Here is a 25,278-nt window from a genome sequence, read left to right on the forward strand (position 1 = left end):
CCTCAACGTTTAAAGCGGCGGAGATCGAAGAAAAATAAGCCAAAAATCATTTGGTATTCAAAATCCAGAAAATAAACATTTACCGTTACGAGAGGATGACATGCGGGACCGATGAGGCAGCGGCATCCTCAACGATTCCAAGGCGACGGGGATCAAAAGAAAAAAAGGAAATAGCCAGAAATTAATTAGGGGTTCAAAATAAATCCATCGAAGGAAAGTTTTATTGTTCATAGAGGATGACATGTGGGACCGACCTGCCAACAGCGTCCTCATCGTTTCAAAGGGGGCAGGAGATCAAAAGAAAAAGGCAAATAGCCAGAAATTAGGGGTAAAAAATAACTCCAAGAAAGGAAACTTTTATTGTTCGTAGAGGATGACATGCGGGACCCATGAGCCGGCAGCTTACTTAACGTTTCAAAGGCGGCATGAGATCGAAAGAAAAAGGCAAGTGACAAAATATCGGGAGCCCAAGATAATCCAAGAAAAGAAACTTTATTTACATAGAGGATGACATGCGGGTCCCATTTTGCGGCAGCGGTCCCAACGTTTCAAATGCGGCTTGAGATCAAAAGAAAAAGAAAGTAGCCAGAAATTAGGGGGTCAAAAAAATCCAAGAAAATAAAGTTGATGGACATAGAGGATGACATGCGGGTCCCATGAGCTAGCAGCTTACTCAACGTTTCCAAGGCGGGAGATCAAAAGAAAAAGGAAATAGCCAAAAATCAGAGGGGGAAAAAAAACAAAGAAAATGAACTTTTATAGTACATAGAGGATGACATGCGGGTCCCATGAGCCAGCAGGTTCCTCAACGTTTCAAACGTGGCATGAGATCGAAAGAAAAAGGCAAGTGACCAAATATCAGGAGCCAAAAATAATTCAAGAAAAGAAACTTGATTGTACATAGAGGATGACATGCGGGTCCCAATTAGCGACGACGGTATCACCGTTTGAGAGGCTGCACGGGATCGAAAGAAAAAGGCAAGTGACCAAATATCGGGAGCCAAAAATAATCCAAGAAAAGAAATTTTATTGTACGTAGAGGATGACATGCGGGTCCCATTTTGCGAGCGACGGTCTCAACGTTTCCAAGGCGGCACGGAACCAAAAGAAAAATGAAGTAGCCAGAAATCGGGGGTGAAAAAAATCCAAGAAGAAAGATTTCAATTGGGCTGCATCTGGACATCTGGGCCTTCGAACTATCCTGCTTGGCCTTTTGACTCGTACAATTTCAGCCCACTCCAAAACAGGAAAGTTCCAAATTTTCTAAAAAAACAGGAAAGTCCTATGCTTCGCAAAGACAAAAAAACAAGGAGATTCAACATATAAGTTTGTTTATGTAAAAATAAAGATTTAATTATCCGTTTGAAATAGCTCAGAGCGCAATACATTGTTTATTGTCTGCAAAATAATAAAGATATCATATGTTTCTTGTACGGGGAGGCTGACATCGGGGACCCATGAGCCAACAGCGTCGTCAACGTTTTAAAGGCGGCAGGGGATGGAAAGAAAAAATAAACCAAAAATCTGTTGGTAAAAAATCCAAGAAAAGAAACATTTTCGTTATGAGAGGATGACATGCGGGACCCATGAGGCAGCAGCATCCTCAACGTTTATTGTTCATAGAGGTTGACATGTGGGACCCGTGAGCCAGCGGCGTCCTCAACGTTTTAAAGGCTGCAGGTGATCGAAAGAAAAAATAAGCCAAAAATCGTTTGGTCAACAAAATCCAAGAAAATAAACATTTACCGTTCTAAGAGGATGACATGCGGGACCCATGAGGCAGCAGCATCCTCAACGATTCCAAGGCGGCAGGGAAATATCCAGAAATTAATTAGGGGTTCAAAATAAATCCATCAAAGGAAACTTTTATTGTTCATAGAGGATGACATGTGGGACCGACACTGCCAACGACGTCCTCATCGTTTCGAGAGGGGCGGGAGATCAAAAGAAAAAGGCAAATAGCCAGAAATTAGGGGTAAAAAATAACTCCAAGAAAGGAAACTTTTATTGTTCGTAGAGGATGACATGCGGGACCCATGAGCCAGCAGCTTACTCAACGTTTCAAAGGCGGCATGAGATCGAAAGAAAAAGGCAAGTGACAAAATATCAGGAGCCAAAGATAATCCAAGAAAAGAAACTTTATTTACATAGAGGATGACATGCGGGTCCCATTTTGCAGCAGCGGTCTCAACGTTTCAAATGCGGCTTGAGATCAAAAGAAAAAGAAAGTTGATTGTACATAGAGGATGACATGCGGGTCCCTTGAGTCAGCAGCTTACCCAACGTTTCCAAGGCGGCGGGGATCAAAAGAAAAAGGAAATAGCCAAAAATCGAGAGGGTGAAAAAAATATAAAGAAAATAAACTTTTATAGCACATAGAGGATGACATGCGGGTCCCATGAGCCGAGCGGGTTCCTCAACGTTTCAAACGTGGCATGAGATCGAAAGAAAAAGGCAAGTGACCAAATATGAGGAGCCAAAAATAATTCAAGAAAAGAAAGTTTTATAGTACATAGAGGATGACATGCGGGTCCCATTTAGCAGCGAGCGGTATCACCGTTTGAGAGGCGGCGGGGATCAAAAGAAAAAAGAAATTGCCAAAAATCAGAGGGTGAAAAAAACCAAGAAAATGAACTTTTATAGTACATAGAGGATGACATGCGGGTCCCATGAGCCAGCAGGTTCCTCAACGTTTCAAACGTGGCATGAGATCGAAAGAAAAAGGCAAGTGAAAAAATATGAGGAGCCAAAAATAATTCAAGAAAAGAAAGTTTTATAGTACATAGAGGATGACATGCGGGTCCCATTTAGCAGCAGCGGTATCACCGTTTGAGAGGCGGGAGGGGATCGAAAGAAAAAGGCAAGTGAAAAAATATGAGGAGCCAAAAATAATTCAAGAAAAGAAAGTTTTATAGTACATAGAGGATGACATGCGGGTCCCATTTAGCAGCAGCGGTATCACCGTTTGAGAGGCGGCAGGGGATCGAAAGAAAAAGGTAAGTGACCAAATATGAGGTGCCAAAAATAATTCAAGAAAAGAAAGTTTTATAGTACATAGAGGATGACATGCGGGTCCCGAGTTAGCAGCAGCGGTATCACCGTTTGAGAGGCGGCAGGGGATCGAAAGAAAAAGGCAAGTGACCAAATTTGAGGTGCCAAAAAAAACTCCAAGAAAAGAAAGTTGATTGCACATAGAGGATGACATGCGGGTCCCATTTAGCAGCAGCGGTCTCAACGTTTCCAAGGCGGCAAGGGATCAAAAGAAAAAGGAAGTAGCCAGAAATCTGGGGGTCAAAAAAATCCAAGAATAGAAAGAATTTTGGTTCATAGAGGATGACATGCGGGACCCATGATCCTGCATCGTAAACGGCTCGATCGGAGAACGTTGAACGAGATGGCGCGATCGAGAAAAAAAAATGCCAGAGAGGCTGCCATCTGGGCCCTACATCCCTCGGCGGTGCGGATTTGCGTTGACTCGGCCGGCGAACCCGAGATTTCGAGATGCACCACGTCCCGGGCCACCATACGCGACGTTTTGGCCGCTTTCGTCGGGCTAGGTGGCCTCAAAAACGAGAAAAAAAAGTTTTGACATGCACCACGGAGGGACCAAAAATCGTCGGCCATGGTACACCAGCAACCACGGCGCGACTTCAACTTCGTCGGCCATGGCAACTTTTCTTGTAGTGCCATGCTACTTTTATGATGATACTCACATGTTTTATACACATTATATGTCATTATTATGCATTTTCCGGCACTAACCTATTGACGAGATGCCGAAGAGCCAGTTGCTTGTTTTGTCGTTGTTTTTGGTTTCGAAATCCTACAAAGGAAATATTCTCGGAATTGGACGAAATCAACGCCCAGGGGCTTATTTTTCCACGAAGCTTCCAGAAGACCGAAGGAGAAACGAAGTGGGGCCACGGGGCGCCGCCACACTAGGGCGGCGCGACCTGAGGGGGGCCCGCGCGGCCCTAGCGTGTGGGGCCCCCGTGACTCCTCCGACTCCGCCCTTCCGCCTACTTAAAGTCTTCGTCGCGAAACCCTCTGTACCGAGAGCCACGATACGGAAAACCTTAATGTGACGCCGCCGCCGCCAATCCCATCTCGGGGGATTTAGGAGATCGCCTCCGGCACCCTGCCGGAGAGGGGAATCATCTCCCGGAGGGCTCTTCATCTCCATGATCGCCTCCGGATCGATGTGTGAGTAGTTCACCCCTGGACTATGGGTCCATAGCAGTAGCTAGATGGTCGTCTTCTCCTCATTGTGCTATCATGTTAGATCTTGTGAGCTGCCTATCATGATCAAGATCGTCTATTTGTAATCCTACATGTTGTGTTTGTTGGGATCCGATGGATATTGAATACTATTGATGTCTACGTGTGCTTCTATTCTTGTAGACAGTGTTGGGCCTCCAAGAGCAGAGGTTTGTAGAACAGCAGCAAGTTTTCCCTTAAGTGGATCACCCAAGGTTTATCGAACTCAGGGAGGAAGAGGTCAAAGATATCCCTCTCAAGCAACCCTGCAATCACGATACAAGAAGTCTCTTGTGTCCCCAACACACCTAATACTCTTGTAAGATGTATAGGTGCACTAGTTCGGCGAAGAGATAGTGAAATACAAGTAGTATGGATGTATATGAGTGGTAATAGCAATCTGAATAAAATATGGCAGCGAGTAAACATGCAACCGAACAGTAAATAAGCGGAGATTCGATGTTTGGAAACAAGGCCTAGGGATCATACTTTCACTAGTGGACATTCTCAACATTGATCACATAATAAAACCACTCTACACTCTCTTGTTGGATGACAAACACCATTAATTGTGTAGGGCTACAAGAGCACCTCAATGCCGGAGTTAACAAGCTCCACAACATTCGATGTTCATATTTAAATAACCTTAGAGTGCATAATAGATCATTGCAATTTAAACCAAGAACTAACATAGCGCACACACTGTCACCATTACACTATGAAAGGGGGAATATATCACATCAGTACTATCATAGCAATAGTTAACTTCATAATCTACAAGAGATCACAATCATAGCCTACGCCAAGAACTACACGATGCACACACTGTCACCATTACACCATGAAGGAGGAATAGACTACTTTAATAACATCACATGAGTAGCACATAGACTAATAGCGATACAAAGCTCATCATATGGATCTCAATCATGCAAAGCAATTCATGAGATCATTGTATTGGGGTACATGAGAGAGAGATTAACCACATAGCTACCGGTAGAGCCCTCAGCCCCGGTGGAGAACTACTCCCTCCTCATCATAGGAGACAGCAGCGACGATGAAGATGGTGGTGGTGTCGATGGAGATGCCTTCCGGGGGCACTTCCCCGTCCCGGCGGCATGCCGGAACAGAGAGTTCTGTCCCCCGAATCTTGGCTTCGCAACGGCGGCGGCTCTGGAACTTTTCTCGTATCGTGGCTTATGTGTCGAAGATTTAGGTCAGGGGGCTTCTTATAGGCGAAGAGGCGGAGTCGGAAGGGTTACGGGGACGCCACACAATAGGGGGGCGCCCCCCCCCCTTGGGCCGCGCCGCCCTACTGTCTGGTGGCCCTGTGGCCCTCCTCTGGTCCCTCTCGGGTGTTCTGGAAGCTTCGTGGAATTCTAAGATGCTGGGCATTGATTTCGTCCAATTCCGAGAATATTTCCTTACTAGGATTTCTGAAACCAAAAACAGCAGAAAACAGGAACTGGCACTTCGGCATCTTGTCAATAGGTTAGTTCCGGAAAATGCATAAATATGACATAAAGTGTGTATAAAACATGTAGGTATTGTCATAAAACAAGCATGGAACATAAGAAATTATAGATACGTTTGAGACGTATCAAGCATCCCCAAGCTTAGTTCCTACTCGCCCTCGAGTAGGTAAACGATAACAATGATAATTTCGAAGTGACATGCTACCAACATAATCTTGATCCAATAATGATGTAAAGCATGTGAACTGAGATCAAATCACTCAAAGCAAATGTCTATATTGATATAAGAGATGATAATGCAAGAGTTAAACAAGCTAGAAGTTTTCATGAACTATTGCTTCAAAGACATGAAACCGTACAAAGTTCATTAAAGATGTGTTAAGTATTCAGCGTAGAAGTTCTATCCTTCATTCCAAGCATCAAGTAAATTTTCACAAGGATTCAGTCAAGTAAACATAAACATGAACGTCATGAATCAACTGTTTCAAAGCCTACTCAACCGGTGAGCGCAAGCATTTGGTATTAGCACCAGGATGTTATGGCATAAAGAATGTTAATGGGGGTTTGGAAGGCCAAATGGAAGAAAGTCTCACAAAGCTATAAGTGATTACTAGACAAGAGGAAGTCTTATAATCGAAGCTATGCAAGGAGTAGTGATTGCCATGCAACGGATGCACATAGAGCTATATGTGTATGAAATCTCTCCAATGGAACTAGTGGGGGTGCATCCAACTTGGTTGCTCACGAAGACCTAGAGCACTTTTGAGGAGGCTCATCATTGGAATATACAACCCAAGTTCTATAGTGTAAATTCCCCACATAGTTATACTGGTAAAACATGAAAACTCTCTCATATGGAGTGTAGGTGCTAAACATGAGCACAAATGATGACTATGAATATGCAGGTGCTAAAACATGAGCACAAGTGTGGATAAAAAATAATAATGCTGCCCCCTTTTTCTTTATTCTCTTTTTTTCTTTTTCTTTTTCTTTTCTATTTTTTCTATTTCTTTTCTTTTTCTCTTTTTGATGGCCTCCATGGCTCTTTTCACTTTTAGGGGCAACATCCTAATATGACAACACACTTTTTGGTACAAATAACTCATAATGAATAAAACATGATGTATGAAACTTTATGCCTCTGCCAGTGTAGCAGGATGTGCAATGATCTAGCGTAACATGGGTAAACCACACATCAGCTGTATAGAATCATGCAAAGCAATATACAAATAATAAATGACAACATGGCATGTAATGTAAAATGGAAGTAGCATGGCAATATATCTCGGAACAGCTATGGAAATGCTGTGGTAGGTAGGTATGGTGGCTGTTTTGAGGAGATGTATGGGCTTATGTGTAGGAGAACAAGAGAAAGTCCTTCCACGAGTTTGGATGTACCGGCGAAGTATGCACAATTCTCAATGTGAGCAAAAGGCAATGCACGATATCGAAGAGGCTAGCAAATATGGATGGTGGAAGTGCCAAAAACCGTAGCTTAACATTAGTCAAAAAGAACTCACAAGCTTATTGCAAACGACTAGCAGGTTCAACATTAAGAGCATGATTAAAATTTCACTGACCTTCAACACAACTTAGTTATTACGATGAACTCTCAGACATGGAAAGCTATCAAGTCCAACTACACCTTCAACTATTTAAGTAGAGTTTGTAGTACGGCACAAGCTTAAAGACAACAATCCACTACTAATTTTAACTTATTCAAACAGCAAGCTTTACCATCTAAATACCTCAAAACATTTGCAAAGAATCAAGTTATCAAAGCTCAATGATCTACAAGATTATGCAAGTGTTCCATTATACCACTACCACATGCAACATTTCCTTAACCAACCGAATAACAATGAACGAAGCAGTTTTCAACCTTCGCCATGAACATTAAAAGCTAAGAACACATGTGTTCATACGAACCAGCGGAGCGTGTCTCTCTCCCACACAAGCATGAATTTATTCAAACATAAACAAAAACAAAAGCAAAATGACGCTCCAAGTAAAGTGCATAAGATGTGACGGAATAAAAATATAGTTTCACTAGAGGTGACCTGATAAGTTGTTGATGAAGAAGGGGATGCCTTGGGCATCCCCAAGCTTAGATGCTTCAGTCTTCTTGAAATATGCAGGGATGAAACACGGGGGCATCCCCAAGCTTAGACTCTTCACTCTTCTTGATCATAGTATATCATCCTCCTCTCTTGACCCTTGAAAACTTCCTCCACACCAAACTCAAAACAAACTCATTAGAGGGTTAGTGCATAATCAAAAATTCACATGTTCAGAGGTAACACAATCATTCTTAACACTTCTGGACATTGCCCAAAGCTACTGGAAGTTAATGGAACAAAGAAATCCATCCAACATAGCAAAAGAGGCAATGCGAAATAAAAGGCAGAATCTGTCAAAACAGAACAGTCCGTAAAGACGAATTTTCCAGAGGCACTTAACTTGCTCAGATGAAAAAGCTCAAATTGAATGAAAGTTGCGTACATATCTGAGGATCACGCACGTAAATTGGAAGATTTTTCTGAGTTACCTACAGAGAACCCTGCCCAAATTCGTGACAGAAAGAAATCTGTTTCTGCGCAGAAATCCAAATCTAGTGTGAACCTTGCTATCAAAGACTTTACTTGGCACAACAATGCAATAAAATAAAGATAAGGAGAGGTTGCTACAGTAGTAACAACTTCCAAGACTCAAATATAAAACAAAAGTGCTGTAGTAAAATAAACACATGGGTTATCTCCCAAGAAGTGCTTTCTTTATAGCCATTAAGATGGGCTCAGCAATTTTAATGATGCTCGCATGAAAAATAGTAAATGAAGCAAAAGAAAGCATCAAGAAGCAAGTATGAAACAAATTTAAGCCTAACCCACTTCCTATGAAAAGGAATCTTGTACACAAATAAATTCATGAGGAGCAAAGTGACAAGCATAGGAAGATAAAACACGAGTAACTTCAAGATTCTCAACATAAAGAGGGGAAACCTAATATTATTAAGATGCATATAACCATGTTTCCCTCTCTCATAATAACTTTCAGTAGCATCATTAATGAAATCCACAATATAACCATCACTTAAAACATTCTTATCGTGGTTCATATGCATAAAAGTATCATTAATTTTGGCATAAGAAGAGTTCTTCTCATTAATAGTAATTGGAGCAAGATTATTATCAAGAATTTGAACATGGTAAACAAGTTGCACATTAAGGGAATTGTTTTTTGCCATCCAATCATAACTATGACAAGTTTCATAAGGATAGTTATAACCTATATCATAGCATTCTTTATAATAATCATCAAAGATTGGAGGCACAGTGTCATCATAAGAAATAGAATAGTTATCTTTCACAGTAGGTTCATCTCTGACCATACCATCATTGTTAAAAGAAGGAGATGTATCAAACATATAATGATCAGTAGCAAAAGGATTTTCAAACACCTCATCCCCAAGCTTGGAGCTTTCTATATCATTATGGGGGGAAGCATGGATAGTACTGATACTATGGCAATTATCAACATCATCATTTTCAGAATTAGTTTCCCAGAGATTTGCAATATCAAAAGTAGTGTGCTCTTTCAAATCATGATCACTAATGTAGATAAAGGGCATAGGAAGATCATTGTACTCAGATTCATTATCATAATAATCATCAGGAGCAACATACTTACGGTTACCTATCGTTATCTCATACACGCGGGGATATGTTGTTACCTCTTTCTTTTTATTCCCCTTCTTCTTCTTTTTCTTCTTCGTTCCCTTCTTCTTCTTCTTCTTCTCCTTCTCCTTCTCCTCGTTCCCTTCTTTAGGAGGGAGAGGCTTGATGAGAGGCTTCTCCACATAACCTGCTTTATTTCCAGAAACAATAGAAGAAACTTGGGAGGATTCCTCCTTTTCATTAATAAGTTTGAAACACACAGCGGTCCTATCATATTTTGGCAAAGTGTCATCTTCTAAAATATTTTGTATGTAAGTATTTGTATGGAAATCATCAATGCAATAAGAAAAACACCCATGCAGGACATCATCAATATCAAGATCACTCATATGTAACAAAGAGATTTTTCTTGATAACTCTTCACACCACAAAAAAGAGTAAGTTCATCATGCTGATTAGGAGTAATTTCGTCATCACAATACAAATTTGCAGCACTCATGGGGTTCAAATTATCACTGGAGGAGCATTGAAAATTAAAATGACCCACTCTATGGCAAAGTTCACAAATAAAAGGATAGAGGACACAAACTTTTTTACCAAGATCATCTAGCGCCCTAGACCACTTTCTAGTTTTTTCATTAATATGATGGATACAATATTCATCTTCGATTTGATTAATTCCACAAGGTCTATGCATTCCACAAAAATTAACATGCTTATAGGAAATAGCATTCTTAGGAGTTTGAGCATGTTTATTGCAATCATTAACAACAATTTCATCCTTCATACAAGCCTCTTTAAAAGGTTCATGATACTTATCAAAATTCTTCCTAGGCAATTCAAAATGAGAGGCAAAAGCTTTATAAAGATTTGCAGCAACTTGAGAGTCAAGACCATAGGTAGCACTCATATTTCGAAATTTACCAGTATCCATAAAAGTTTCAATGCATTCATAATCATAATTTATACCTGACTCTCTACCTTTGTCGTTTTCCCAATCTTCAGTGTTCTCCTCAATCCGATCAAGAAGGTCCCTTTTAAAATCTTCTTTGTTGCGCGTGAATGATCCAGAACAAGTAGTATCCAGCAAGGTTTTATCCTGAAAAGAAAGTCTTGCATAGAAATTATCAATGATGATATTACCAGGAAGCTCATGAGTGGGGCATTTGAGCATTAAAGACTTCAATCTTCCCCATGCTTGGGCAATACTCTCTCCATCATGAGGCCAGAAATTATATATGCGGCTGCGGTCTTTGTGCATTTCACTTGGAGGATAGAATTTAGAATAAAATAGAGGTACAATATCCTTCCAATCAAGAGAGTCCCCATTCTTCAGCAATTTGTACCAATGCGCCGCTTTACCAGACAGCGATATAGAGAATAGTTTCTTCCTAACTTCATCCATAGAGATACCTGCACACTTGAATAACCCGCATAATTCATGCAAAAACAGTAAATGATCTCCAGGATGGATAGTTCCATCCCCTTCATAGCGATTATCCATAACACGTTCAATAATTTTCATAGGGATTTTATATGGAATACTTTCAGTAGCTGGATTTAAAATATCACAAACATCATCAGAGTTATCGCATATGGGAGATAAAGTATTATGAGAGCAAATTTTCTCCCCTAAAGATGGGAAGCTAAAAAGATCACAAAAACTAGCTTCCCCAAGCTTAGACTTCTCCATAGCATTAGTAGTAATTGCATTCATACTAATAACATTGCTACTATCATGCAAATAAGGTTCCATAGGTTTTTTAATTTTCGCCTCAAACAATTCTAACTTAGGAAAAAGATTAAAAAGCTCACCAAATTTTTCGTTGTTTTCCATTATGCCTAACTAGTGAAAATAAAAACAAGAAACAAAAAGATGCAATTGCAGGATCTAAAGGAGATAGCTTCGAGCACTCACACACCGGCAACAGTGCTAGAAAATATCTTAGTAGTCGGAGGATGTGAATACCTTTTACCTTACCTCCCCGGTAACGGCGCCAGAAAATAGCTTGATGTCTACGTGTGCTTCTATTCTTGTAGATAGTGTTGGGCCTCCAAGAGCAGAGGTTTGTAGAACAGCAGCAAGTTTACCCTTAAGTGGATCACCCAAGGTTTATCGAACTCAGGGAGGAAGAGGTCAAAGATATCCCTCTCAAGCAACCCTGCAATCACGATACAAGAAGTCTCTTGTGTCCCCAACACACCTAATACTCTTGTCAAATGTATAGGTGCACTAGTTCGGCGAAGAGATAGTGAAATACAAGTAGTATGGATGTATATGAGTGGTAATAGCAATCTGAATAAAATATGGCAGCGAGTAAACATGCAACAGAACAGTAAATAAGCGGAGATTCGATGTTTGGAAACAAGGCCTAGGGATCATACTTTCACTAGTGGACACTCTCAACATTGATCACATAATAAAACCACTCTACACTCTCTTGTTGGATGACAAACACCATTAATTGTGTAGGGCTACAAGAGCACCTCAATGCCGGAGTTAACAAGCTCCACAACATTCGATGTTCATATTTAAATAACCTTAGAGTGCATAATAGATCATTGCAATTTAAACCGAGAAATAACATAGCGCACACACTGTAACCATTACACTATGAAAGGGGGAATAGATCACATCAATACTATCATAGCAATAGTTAACTTCATAATCTACAAGAGATCACAATCATAGCCTATGCCAAGAACTACACGATGCACACACTGTCAACATTACACCATGAAGGAGGAATAGTCTACTTTAATAACATCACATGAGTAGCACATAGACTAATAGCGATACAAAGCTCATCATATGGATCTCAATCATGCAAAGCAATTCATGAGATCATTGTATTGGGGTACATGAGAGAGAGATTAACCACATAGCTACCGGTAGAGCCCTCAGCCCCGGTGGAGAACTACTCCCTCCTCATCATAGGAGACAGCAGCGGCGATGAAGATGGCGGTGGTGTCGATGGAGATGCCTTCCGGGGGCACTTCCCCGTCTCGGCGGCGTGCCGGAACAGAGAGTTATGTCCCCGAATCTTTGCTTCGCGACGGCGGTGGCTCTGGAACTTTTCTCGTATCGTGGCTTATGTGTCGAAGATTTAGGTCAGGGGGCTTCTTATAGGCTAAGAGGCGGAGTCGGAAGGGTTACGGGGGCGCCACACAATAGGGGGGCGTGCCCCCCCTTGGGCCGCACCGCCCTACTGTCTGGTGGCCCTCCTCTGGTCCCTCTCGGGTGTTCTGGAAGCTTCGTGGAATTCTAAGATGCTGGGCGTTGATTTCGTCCAATTCCGAGAATATTTCCTTACTAGGATTTCTGAAACCAAAAACAGCAGAAAACAGGAACTGGCACTTCGGCATCTTGTCAATAGGTTAGTTCCGGAAAATGCATAAATATGACATAAAGTGTGTATAAAACATGTAGGTATTGTCATAAAACAAGCATGGAACATATGAAATTATAGATACGTTTGAGACGTATCAACTATGTCAAGTTGTTATCAATCTATCATATGAGTTGTTTATGTTCTTGCATGCTCTCCGTTACTAGTAGAGGCTCTGGCCAAGTTGATACTTGTAACTCCAAGAGGGAGCATTTATGCTCGATAGTGGGTTCATGCCTCCATTAAATCTGGGACAGTGACAGAAAGTTCTAAGCTTGTGGATGTGTTGTTGCCACTAGGGATAAAACATCGATGCTTTATCTAAGGATATTTGTGTTGATTACATTACGCACCATACTTAATGCAATTGTCTGTTGCTTGCAACTTAATACCGGAAGGGGTTCGGATGATAACCTGAAAGTGGACTTTTTAGGCATAGATGCATGCTGGATAGCGGTCTATGTACTTTGTCGTAATGCCCTGATTAAATCTCATAGTACTCATCATGATATATGTATGTGCATTGTTATGCCTTCTTTATTTGTCAATTGCCCAACTGTAATTTGTTCACCCAACATGCTATTTATCTTAGGGGAGAGACACCACTAGTGAACTGTGGACCCCGGTCCATTCTTTACATCTGAAATACAATCTACTGCAATTGTTCTTTACTATTTTTCGCAAACAAACATCATCTTCCACACTATACGGTTAATCGTTTGTTTACAGCAAGCCGGTGAGATTGACAACCTCACTGTTACGTTGGGGCAAAGTACTTTGATTGTGTCGTGCAGGTTCCACATTGGCGCCGGTTTCACTGGTGTTGCGCCGCACTACATTCCTCCACCAACAACCTTCACGTGCTTCTTGGCTCCTACTGGTTCGATAAACCTTGGTTTCATACTGAGGGAAACTTGCTTCTATACGCATCATACCTTCCACTTGGGGTTCCCAACGGACGTGTGCTTTACGCGTATCAGTGATATGATGATGAATAACAATCTGAACATAAACCTTGGTTCAATGGTTTCACTCAATAGCATCAATAACAAGGAGTAATCACCGGGAGAGTTTCCCCTATCAAACAATCAAGATTCAACCCTAGATGTTACAGCGGTGACGAGGTGCAGCGGTGGAGATGGCGGTGATGATGATGGAGATGATGGTGATGATGATCCCAATGATGTCCAGCTCAATGACGGTGACGATGGCGTCGATTTCCCCCTCCGAGAGGGAATTTCCCCGGCGGATTCCTGCCCGCCGGAGAGCTCTTTTCTCTCTGGTGTTTTCCGCCCCGCAGAGGCGGTTGTGTCTCTTCGCGACTATATCCCGGAGCTTAGGTTTTCGGGACAAAGAAGTACGCGAAGGAGAGGAATCCAGAGGGGGCTGTGGGCCCCCTCCCCACAAGGCGGCGCGGCTAGGCCTAGGCCCGCGCCGGCCTATGGGGGGCCCATGGCGGCCCTCCTCGGCTCCTCCTTCTGGCTGTCTCCGTCTTCTGGAAAAATAAGATTTTTCGTGTAATTTCCGTCAATTGCTGATCTTCCGAAATATTGCATTCTGACGGTGCTTTTTCCAGCAGAATCCTGACTCCGGTGCGCGATCCTCCAATAATCATGAAACATGCAAAATAGATGAAATAACATAAGTATCATCTCTAAATATGAAATATATCAATGAATAACAGTAGATTATGATATAAAATAGTGATGCAAAATGGATGTATCACCTCTCCAACAATAGTGGATCTATCGATGAAATCGAAAGCGTCGACGCTGTCGGAATCGCTGCTTATATTTGAGTCCGCAAACGACCCGACAGATATGTCGCTGAAGATCTTGATGAGTTCGCCGCTTGATGCGAGCTTGGTGGAGATTGCCGACGAAATCTCTTCATCGCCAGACTCGAACGATGGAATCGATCTCGACGAACCGGAACTAGCTGCATCCGATCTCGCCGAATCCGATTTTGCGACACGGTGAGATCCTTCCTTCCCAACGCGGAAGTGAAACTTTCCGAACGCCATGTCCATGGGCTCCTCCAGATACGCATATGCATCCATACCGGTGGGTGGGTGAGGAACAAAATTGACTAGAGCGGTTTCGATCTGGTTACCTCGATCCATCGCGTTGCTTGCTACCGAAGATGCTAATGATGTCGAACGTGCCATCGAGATCAGAGCCTTGTCGCCTCTAGTCCCCACAGACGACGCCAATTGATAAGGGATTAACTTATCAATGCCTACGGGTTGTAGACTAGGGTTTAGTTGGAAGTAGAGGGCAAGTAGATCTCGAAGGTTTCAGCCGGAAAAGTACTCGACTGCTATGAAAACTAGGGTTGCCTGAAAACAATGAATCGATCCTCTCTTTGCCCCTCGACTCCCCTTATATAGGAGGCGGAGCCGAGGATTTCGTGATGTACAAGTTACAGAGTCCGGGTCGGTTCAGAAACCCTCCCGCGATATTTACAAGTTAATATTCCTAATACAATTCTATCTTTCCAAACTATCTCTCGATTGGGCTTCTGGGCTTTGTAAAACTTCGAGTCGTGGGCCTTCAGTAAACCTCGGGTACCTTCTTCGGCAGGCCCATTGGGGATGCCTATGTCACCTAGGACGCCCCCAAATTAGGTTTAGACCACGTTTAAGATAAACCCTAGTTCATAGTTGATTGATTGGCAACTCTATCGAATTCCTACACCATATTGCATTGATTTGGTGTATACCCTGAAAGTCTTGTGTGATCTGTTGTTCCATTGGGAATTAGACGGTTGCAACTTACCGCTTCGTGGTCGGCGGCTACGTGCGCAAGTGTGTGGAGTTGCGAATATATATCTTGCAGGGTTGAGAGCTATTGCATTGGCGACAGGGACCAATCGAGAGACTTCGTCGCGTCATACAAGTTATCATCCACTTCATCATCAAGTTATCTCCGCTGTGTTCATCCCGTGATCATCATCACCACCGTGCTTACTGAGAAGATCGGGCAACCCCTTATCACCGAGAGGGCATAGATTTACTAGCATTAGAGTTTTACACAATAAGCTAAATATTTTGTCAAGTTTCATTCCCTTAAGGGCGGAGCCTAAATTAGGTGCAGCCATAGATATGATCAAATGCACCCCTTATGATTGTCCTAGAGCCATTTTCATGTGCATGTATAGAAATCATTAAGACATAAATGTCCCATCATAGTAATAAGATCATTGGTCATCGACGTAAACCCCCCAAATGCAACTCACGGCATTGGAAAATAGTTCTATCATTCCGTCCCTTCCAACATCCATTCATAACATTAAAGTGTAGACCTATGAGCCCATATAGGTGAAGTAATATGCAGTCAAATTTCGCATAAAACATCATAGAACAACATAAAAGATTAAAAAAAAACTTGACCAAATATTCATTGCACATCATATAGAATCATAGCCAGATCATCATATGCCCTCTGAAAAATGGGGAATTACTCACAAGTGTCAAACATGATATGGACTGGAGGCATAATGATTACAACACAATATGAGTATATAATATATCCACCAAATAATGACAAATTATCAATCATAAACATGCAACTAGCCATTAAAATAGTATCACGGGTTTTCAATCAAACACAAACTATGAGGGGGATGAAGTCGATCTTGTAGTTGGTGATGGTGGTGATGATGGTGTTGATGGATATTATTGTGGGTATACTTCATGGGTGTACCATCGACAGTGCCTAGATCCGGCAAGCCCGGGTGGCCCATAGGCGGTGATGGTGGCATGAGGCCCATCGAGCGGCCCAGTTTGTTGTAGATTAAGATGGATGAAGTCCAGCCCAGGAACAAGGAGTTGGATCCACCAGGCCGATGTTGGAAGTCGGATCCGGCTTGGCCCATCAGGGGTAGCCGGATCTGGTACGACATACAAGGGAAGGCGGATCCTTAACGTGCACGACAAGATATTGTACCGTAGTTAGGTGACTTGTATTCCGGCTAGGATTCCCCGTGTAAACCCTAGATCCGTGCGCCTTTATAAGCCGGATCCTGGGAGCCCTAGAGGCACGACCACAACTCATTGTAACAACGCGAAAGCGCCCATACAATTCTAGACAAGCAGCAGTAGGCCCTGTCGTCAAGCGGGTGTTCCGAAGCTGGGTAAATCGCGTACCACCGTCCCGAGGACACTCCGCCCTATGGCCCCTACTTCTTCTCCCCCTCGTGAGCATCCCTCCTCCGAGGTACCGTCGAATAGGCTACGACAGTTGGCGCCCACCGTGGGGCCTGCGACGTCTGGGGGCCGGAACCGGGAGGGTTCTACCTTCGGCGGCATCGGCGACACCATCGCCGTGGGGCGCGTCATCTACGCCGGAAACCTTCCGATCATCCCCGAGGACGAGTGCTGGATTTCGGCTAAGACAAACCCCGTCAAGCTCTCCATCATCCCGATTGGCGGGATACACATCTTCATCGGCGAGACCGTCGATTCCGATGGAAACGCACTGGTAAGTAACGCTGACGCGACCGCCACTGAGCAGGACGCAGTCGCGAAGATCCGATCTGAGATGCAGGAACTCCCTAGGGAAGATTCCACCTTAGATCTGGAAAATTCAAAACCCACCCAATCCGCCCCTGAGCAGGAAACAACGGTGGAAGAGCAATGCAGATCCGCCTGGGTCTCCCAGGTGTTAGAGAAGCAAAGGTGCCACTTCGTGCACTTCCTCGCACATACCGCTGAAACCGCTCTTCCTCAAGAAGAAGCCGGGCCCATGTAGGATGAGGCTACCGGAGCCGGCGATGCCCCGGAACAGCAAGAGGCTACCAGAGATAGCAACGCACCGGATCAGCAGGAGGATGCCGGAGACAAAGAAGAATCGATCCTAGGTAATCTATGCCCAATCTCCGACGACGCTTCCACTATGGACACGGAAGAGTACAACCGCACCATGAAGGAGTTGGAGGATGAAGAACGAGCTGAGGCGGAATCCGCTCCGCCCAAGGAGGTCTTCGCAACCATTGTTGGGCTGTTATCACCAGATTTTGGCTAAATCAGGAGGTGGGCCGCGATCAAGATGGGCTTGGAAGATTACATATGAAAGAACTATGAAGCGGCCTTGCACGGAGAATTTGGGCTAGTTAGCCCGTGTATTTTAATATAATAGATTGTGTATCGGTTTAGAAGTTAGAGTTTATCTCGTGCACGGTTTAGTGCACGCCCTCATTAGAAAGTCCCCTGGACTATAAATATGTATCTAGGGTTTATGGAATAAACAACAACTCACGTTCAACCCCAAAACAAACCAATCTCGGGGCATCGCCAACTCCTTCGTCTCGAGGGTTTCTATCAGGTAAGCGACATGCTGCCTAGATCGCATCTTGCGATCTAGGCAGCACAAGCCCCACGTTGTTCCATGCGTTGCTCGTCATCGAAGCGCTTTTGATGGCGAGCAACGTAGTTATCATTAGATGTGTTAGGGTTAGCATTGTTCTTTGTTTAAGCATGCTTACGTAGTGCAACCCTTGCATATCTAGCCGCCCTCACGCCTATCTCAGGCGTGGGGGCGGCACCCCGCTTGATCATTATTTAGTAGATCTGATCCGTTACGATTGCTCCTTGTTCTACAAGGATTAGTTTAATATCCGCAATAGTTAGGCCTTACAAAGGGGGAGGATCCAAGTGGCACGTAGGGTGGCGTTCGCAAGTCCTAAACGGGATGTTCCGAGGATCAACATCATGTTGGTTTTTAGGCCTTGTTTAGGATCGGCTTACGAGCACCGTGCGTGGCCGCGAGGCCCAACTCGGAGTAGGATGATCCGATTATGCGGTGAAAACCCTAAATCGTCGTAGATCTCATTAGCTTCATCTTGATCAAGCAGGACCACCAAGTATTCGTGCACCCCGCACGGATCATGGGTGGATCGGCTCTTTGAGCCGATTCACGGGATAACCCGAGAGCCGATCGAGGCTCGTATTTAATGTTTACATGTATGCCCTGCAGGAAACTAAGCGAGGCATCCCCATCACCTTCCCGGCCGGGTATAGGTCAGGTGGCACGCCCTTGCACTTCGCAACGCCGCGTGTGACCGAAGAGCATTGCGGGCCGTCGCTCGGAGGGGTCTCAGCCAGCCCGCAGCTCTAGGCTCTTCCCGGCTCTACGGTGTTGACAAGGCCGCTGCCCGCCGGTGGGTTTTGGCGATCAACACATTCCGGCACGCCCGGTGGGACAATCGTCTACATCAACCACATCGCCATCTACATCTGAGATGGCGGACGGCACGCCAGTCACATGCGACGAGATCAAAGCCATCCTCGAAGCCGCACTCTTCGGCTCTTCCCACCGAACCGACTCCCATGGCGTCAGGGGGAGGGGTTCCACGCCCGAAGGCGCACTTGATGGGAGAGATCTCTCCACCCCGTCGGAGGAGCGCACCAGGTCTCTGAAGCATGGGGATCTGCCCAAGGAGCTCAGAAGGAAACATGACGGGATCAAGGCAACCCTTGGAACCGAACTCATCGGCTCCGCCGAGAAGACCCGGCCGCACGATATCGAGGCTCGGTAGAAACCCACGTCCGGGTCCCGGTGTCGACACGGTGGATCTCAGCCACCCCATAGGTCAGCCAAAGTTTTCCTTTGGTGTCAATATGGCGGGATCTGCAAGCCGCCATGACAAAGAGGAAACAGAAAGCAGCCACTCCCGTGGCAAGGATGAAGAGGGAGCCGATCCGCGCGACCAACCCCGAGGTGAGGACAGGCGGTACCTGGCAAGAGAGGGAATAAGAAGCATGCGGTATCAACGCCCACACTCCAAGCACCCTCTCAACAAATACGAGCAACACCACGACCGACGTCGGCGCTACGACGCGGACGATGAAAGGAATTTCCGGTCTGATGCCGAGGTCGGAAGGTACCGCCAACATGGTAGAAGCAACAACGGGTACGATCGTCGCGCCGAAGGGAGGCCAAGGGGGCGAGTGACATGGATAAGCACCGGGACTGCCCGTTCTTCAAACATTGCTGGGACTCGGGGATGAGCCGATTGCCAACAATCGAGGACTGCCCGTAATGCAAACAAAGGAAGAAGGGTGCCGCTAACGTGTCTGTGTTCAGCCGGCTAGGGCCTTTCCCGCATCGGAACAAGCGTGCTGAGTCCCCTCAGATGGAAGATCTCGAGGAGCTAGAGGACGGTGGTGAAGAATGCAAATATCATCAGCCCAGATGGTGCCCTGATGGGCTCAGCCGTTCCCAGAAGCAAAGAGTCCAGCGTCTGCGTGGGTTGGAAGAAACTGAAAGATTATACCTGCGCACGCTAAGGAAGGCACGGCCTGATCTGGCCGCCAAGATTCTGCGAACCCTGGACGAGGAAGGTCAGCCACAAAGAAAAGAGTGGCGCCCCGAACAGAGAAAAGCCGATGATGAAACATCGGGTCGGCACAAATATGGTGTTTATCCTCCCTTCGGAGTTCGGTGCTCCGAGATTAGATGAGACATCCGTGGCACAACTTGATCGCGGCCCACGGCCGGTTATCTTTGAGAAGCCACGAGACAGGAGCTACGGGCATCCGAAGGCCCCGTACTTACGAGGGTATATCGATGGGAGGCACTGTAAACAGGATGCTGGTGGACACCGGAGCGGCGAGTTAACATCATGCCGTACTCTATGCTACGTCGGCCGGGACGCTCGAGTTCGGATCTAATCAAGACCAACGTAACGTTGAGCGACTTCAACGGCCAAGCGTCCGAGGCACAAGGAGTTCTGAATGTGGATCCGACCGTAGGAAGAAAAACCATCCCTACGGCGTTCTTTATCGTTGATAGCACGAGCGAGTTATGCTGTTTTGCTGGGAAGAGATTGGAGCCACGCCAACTGCTGCATTCCCTCCACGATGCACCAATGCATAATACGGTGGGATGGTGATGAGGTAGAGGTCGTCCAAGCCGACGACTCGGCCGAAGTTTCAACGGCCGGCATGAACGCATGGGAAGCAAGCAGGCCAAGAACCCCTCTCGAGCATCAAATTGGACGATCGCGAGCGCATCGATGTGACAAAGGGAAGGGTTAAGCTAGTTTTATCCACTGGCCCGACCATGTAGTTGAAGCCAAGCGATGCGCAAGTTGGCGAGGCTGATCCTTGTGATCGGCCCCAAGGGTCTATGAAGGAGCAAGTACAAAACCTTCACTGAGCAAACAACGTGGAGGCCGATTCCAATAATCGGCCGCGAATATCCTCACCATCCATACTGCCTGGGTTCAACACATTCACGGTCCATCAGAGCCGATGTCATCAATTCTCTTGACAGAATCGGCTCGGGGGGGCGCCCAAGTGGATAAAACACGAGGGTATGCAGTAGAAGAGTCTCATCCTTTGATGGTGGATATTGGAGTATGGGGGCCGATACACAAGTCGGCCGAAAAATTCGAAAATTTTCAGGAATAGCCGATGCACGGACATCGACTTAAGAGCAGGGGCTAGTTCCCTCCAAGAATCTGGAGGGCGTCAGAAATGCGAAGACGTTCTCACCGGAAGTTGCTTCAGCCTGCCGAAGATGATGAGCTGATCTGATCAGCAAGGCGCAAGGTTTGGACTGAAGAAGCTCGGGGGAGGGCGGCTCGCCCTGAAATCCCCTCACTCTAAAGAGCCGATTTTTCTGAATCGGTTGATACGGCGTTGCGAGTTGGAAACCAAGGATGATTGACGTGATCAGCTCGCTGCTATTCTCACCCGACTAAGGCCCGGGGGGCAGCTCACCTTGAAGTCCCGGGGGGCAGCTCACCTTGAAGGTTCTCTGCTCCGGACAGCCGAATTCGTTGGGATCGGCTGAACTCTGCACCACAAGTTACCTGAAGAATGGTGCTTATGTTGCAAGATTATCATAGCCTGCTGGATCGGCTGTATGGACCCTCGACGGAAGGGAGGTGATCGGCTGGTGGCCCTGCAGGATAGCTCTCTTGGACAAGGTTGAGCCCGCCCCGAAATCTCAATGGTGATGATCCGTCCTTTATCCTCGCCTTGGCTGAGGCTCGGGGGGCAGCTCGCCCTCGAGGTTTAACCAACTCTGTCGAAGTGGGCTCACTCTTCGTGACGGCTCGTTCAAAAGACAGTGATTATTGTAGAAGGAAGCTGCCGGAGCTGAGCGGGCAGAATTCGGAAAGGATAATGTAAAGGAGACCTGACATTATTTCAGGAGTTCTGCCGCTAGGTTCAACATGCCATCTTGAGAGATCTGCGGATTTGCGCGAGTAGGGCTTGGCCTTGTTTGGCAAGGAGTTTGGGTCTGGGTGGATCTATCTCGAAATCTAGTGTGGGAGACCGATGCGATGCCATCAGCTTGTTGGGCATTGTCCAGGTTTGGCAATCGGCGAGAATCGAAGGAAAGACAATCGGCTAAATTATCATAAAGGGAATCGGCAAAATCGAGTTGGGGAATTTCTTCATTGATAAGCCGGATTTCTTACATAGAAGAGCTGATTGCTCTCAAAAGGAAATACCGGGGGATACATTGCCCCGTCTCGCTACTCGCTAGCCCTATGCTAAGACCCTATCTAGGGGCCGCTTCGCCCTCGTCGTCGTCGTCGCCGTCGTCGCCACCGCCGGCCGCTGCTCCTCGCCGGCTCGTCATCGCTGCTCCGGCCGGCCGCCGATAGGACCCTCGTCGTCTTCATCCTCTTCGTCGGCGTCGTCGTCACTCGTCGACGTCGCCGAGGTTCCCGGGCCGAGGTGGCGGCGCTTGGCCGGCGGCTCGTCGGAGGAGCTGTCTTCATCCTCCTCCTCCTCTCCCTCCTCCTTCACCTCCTCGGAGGTGGTGAAGTCCGCCCAAGAGAGGCGGTCGTCTTCGCTCTCCTCCACCGCTTCCTCGTCGGCCAAGGAAGCGGAGGTCGCTCTCCCCGTCGGTTTGGGATTTGTCATCCTCGGACCAGACGTAGGAGTCATGGTCCTCTTTGTCCCACTTTGTCGGGGCAAGGATGTCGTACGCCGCTTGCGTACCCCATGAGGGCGTCGACTCTCGGATGGGAGAGGACACGTGGGAAAGATCCGACGAAGAAGAAGAGGAAGAGGAAGAGGACATGGTTGCAGGGGAGGGTTTTTTGGAGTGCTACTGCGGAAGGGGTAAAGAAGAGAACTGTTCGTTGCGGCTAAATAAAAGGAGGTGGGGGTTTTTAATTTCCGAGCAGTTCTCGAGGACATGGTGCCAAAACTGTCAAATCGTGCAGAGAAAGTTGGGAAGGCAAGTCGTCATGATGAGGCATGCTGCGACAGTTCCGCTCTGCCGTGACACGACCCCTCTGAGGAAAAAACGAGTGGTTTTGAAATTATCATTACCAAAACCAGGGGGGCATGTGTTATCACCAGATTTTGGCTAAATCAGGAGGTGGGCCGCGATCAAGATGGGCTTGGAAGATTACATATGAAAGAACTATGAAGCGGCCTTGCAACGGAGAATTTGGGCTAGTTAGCCCGTGTATTTTAATATAATAGATTGTGTATCGGTTTAGAAGTTAGAGTTTATCTCGTGCACGGTTTAGTGCACGCCCTCATTAGAAAGTCCCCTGGACTATAAATATGTATCTAGGGTTTATGGAATAAACAACAACTCACGTTCAACCCCAAAACAAACCAATCTCGGCGCATCGCCAACTCCTTCGTCTCGAGGGTTTCTATCAGGTAAGCGACATGCTGCCTAGATCGCATCTTGCGATCTAGGCAGCACAAGCCCCACGTTGTTCCATGCGTTGCTCGTATCGAAGCGCTTTTGATGGCGAGCAACGTAGTTATCATTAGATGTGTTAGGGTTAGCATTGTTCTTTGTTTAAGCATGCTTACGTAGTGCAACCCTTGCATATCTAGCCGCCCTCACGCCTATCTCAGGCGTGGGGGCGGCACCCCGCTTGATCATTATTTAGTAGATCTGATCCGTTACGATTGCTCCTTGTTCTACAAGGATTAGTTTAATATCTGCAATAGTTAGGCCTTACAAAGGGGGAGGATCCGAGTGGCACGTAGGGTGGCGTTCGCAAGTCCTAAACGGGATGTTCCGAGGATCAACATCATGTTGGTTTTTAGGCCTTGTTTAGGATCGGCTTACGAGCACCGTGCGTGGCCGCGAGGCCCAACCTCGGAGTAGGATGATCCGATTATGCGGTGAAAACCCTAAATCGTCGTAGATCTCATTAGCTTCATCTTGATCAAGCGGGACCACCAAGTATTCGTGCACCCCGCACGGATCATGGGTGGATCGGCTCTTTGAGCCGATTCACGAGATAACTCGAGAGCCGATCGAGGCTCGTATTTAATGTTTACATGTATGCCCCGCAGGAAACTAAGCGAGGCATCCCCATCACCTTCCCCGGCCGGTATAGGTCAGGTGGCACGCCCTTGCACTTCGCAACGCCGCGTGTGACCGAGAAGAGCATTGCGGGCCGTCGCTCGGAGGGGTCTCAGCCAGCCGCAGCTCTAGGCTCTTCCCGGCTCTACAGTGTTGACAAGGCCGCTGCCCGCCGGTGGGTTTTGGCAGTCAACATGGGCTAGAGCAAGGAACCGACGAGGAATCAACTCCCTCCGATCCCATGGAGGCAGGGCCTTCCGAATCTGGGAGCAAGGATTACCTGACCCCGAAAGAGCTCATGGAGCAAGCAGGCATAGGAGCCTTAATTCACACAAAAGTCCTCAACAAGCCTATAACTCCGGAGGAAGTCGCAGATCCAGCAGCTCTAGAAGCAGCAAGGAAGGAGATGCTGGCTATCGCCAAGAGAATTTCCACCACTGCAATGGCGATGCTGGAAGAAAGGTAAGAGGCCCGAGAAGTAATGGATGGTTTCCTCAAAAGAGAGCGTGAAACTGTAGACTCCTTGCAGAAGGCCAAAAAGCTCCTAGAACATTGGGAATCCATGATAAAGGATGCTCACAAGGAAGCAGACAAGATCCGACGGGATGCCATTGGCCCTCGCAAGATCACCTATGCAACTCCCTCTGATCAGCAGCCGCTCACAACTCCAAAGGAAAACATGCAGAAGGCTGCGGAGATTTTGACCAAGAAGAATGAGGAAATCAACATCGACCACCTCCGCACACTCGTCGCTTCAGCAATGCAGCAGCAGAGCAAGGCAGACACTTCGCGCAAGTTGGAATCTAACCCGGAGTTATGCATGTCCACTGCGTAGAAGGACGCCTCCGGAAGCAAACATGGCGACGACGAATCGCGCACCGGATCCACAGAGCGCAGAAGGAGAACCGGAGAACACCCAAATCCGATCCCCGTACCGTCAAAGACGCCTCCGTCAGACCCAAAGAAGGGAAAGGATGCGATGTACACTGGCAGGGACAAGTACCGGAACCCGTCACCTCCGCCCAACGGGCACCCGCGTCCTCCACCTCCTCGCCGCCGTAGTCCAGTCGGAACCACTAGGCCCCATGGGCCTGATGGAATCAACATCCGCGACAAGGTGGCCCCTCAGAGGAACAGGAACACGGAACGCACGCCGGAACCTCATCGGAGCCGGAACGAGGAG

The sequence above is a fragment of the Lolium rigidum genome, chromosome 4 (assembly GCF_022539505.1).
Source record: "Lolium rigidum isolate FL_2022 chromosome 4, APGP_CSIRO_Lrig_0.1, whole genome shotgun sequence".
Lineage (NCBI taxonomy): Eukaryota > Viridiplantae > Streptophyta > Magnoliopsida > Poales > Poaceae > Lolium > Lolium rigidum.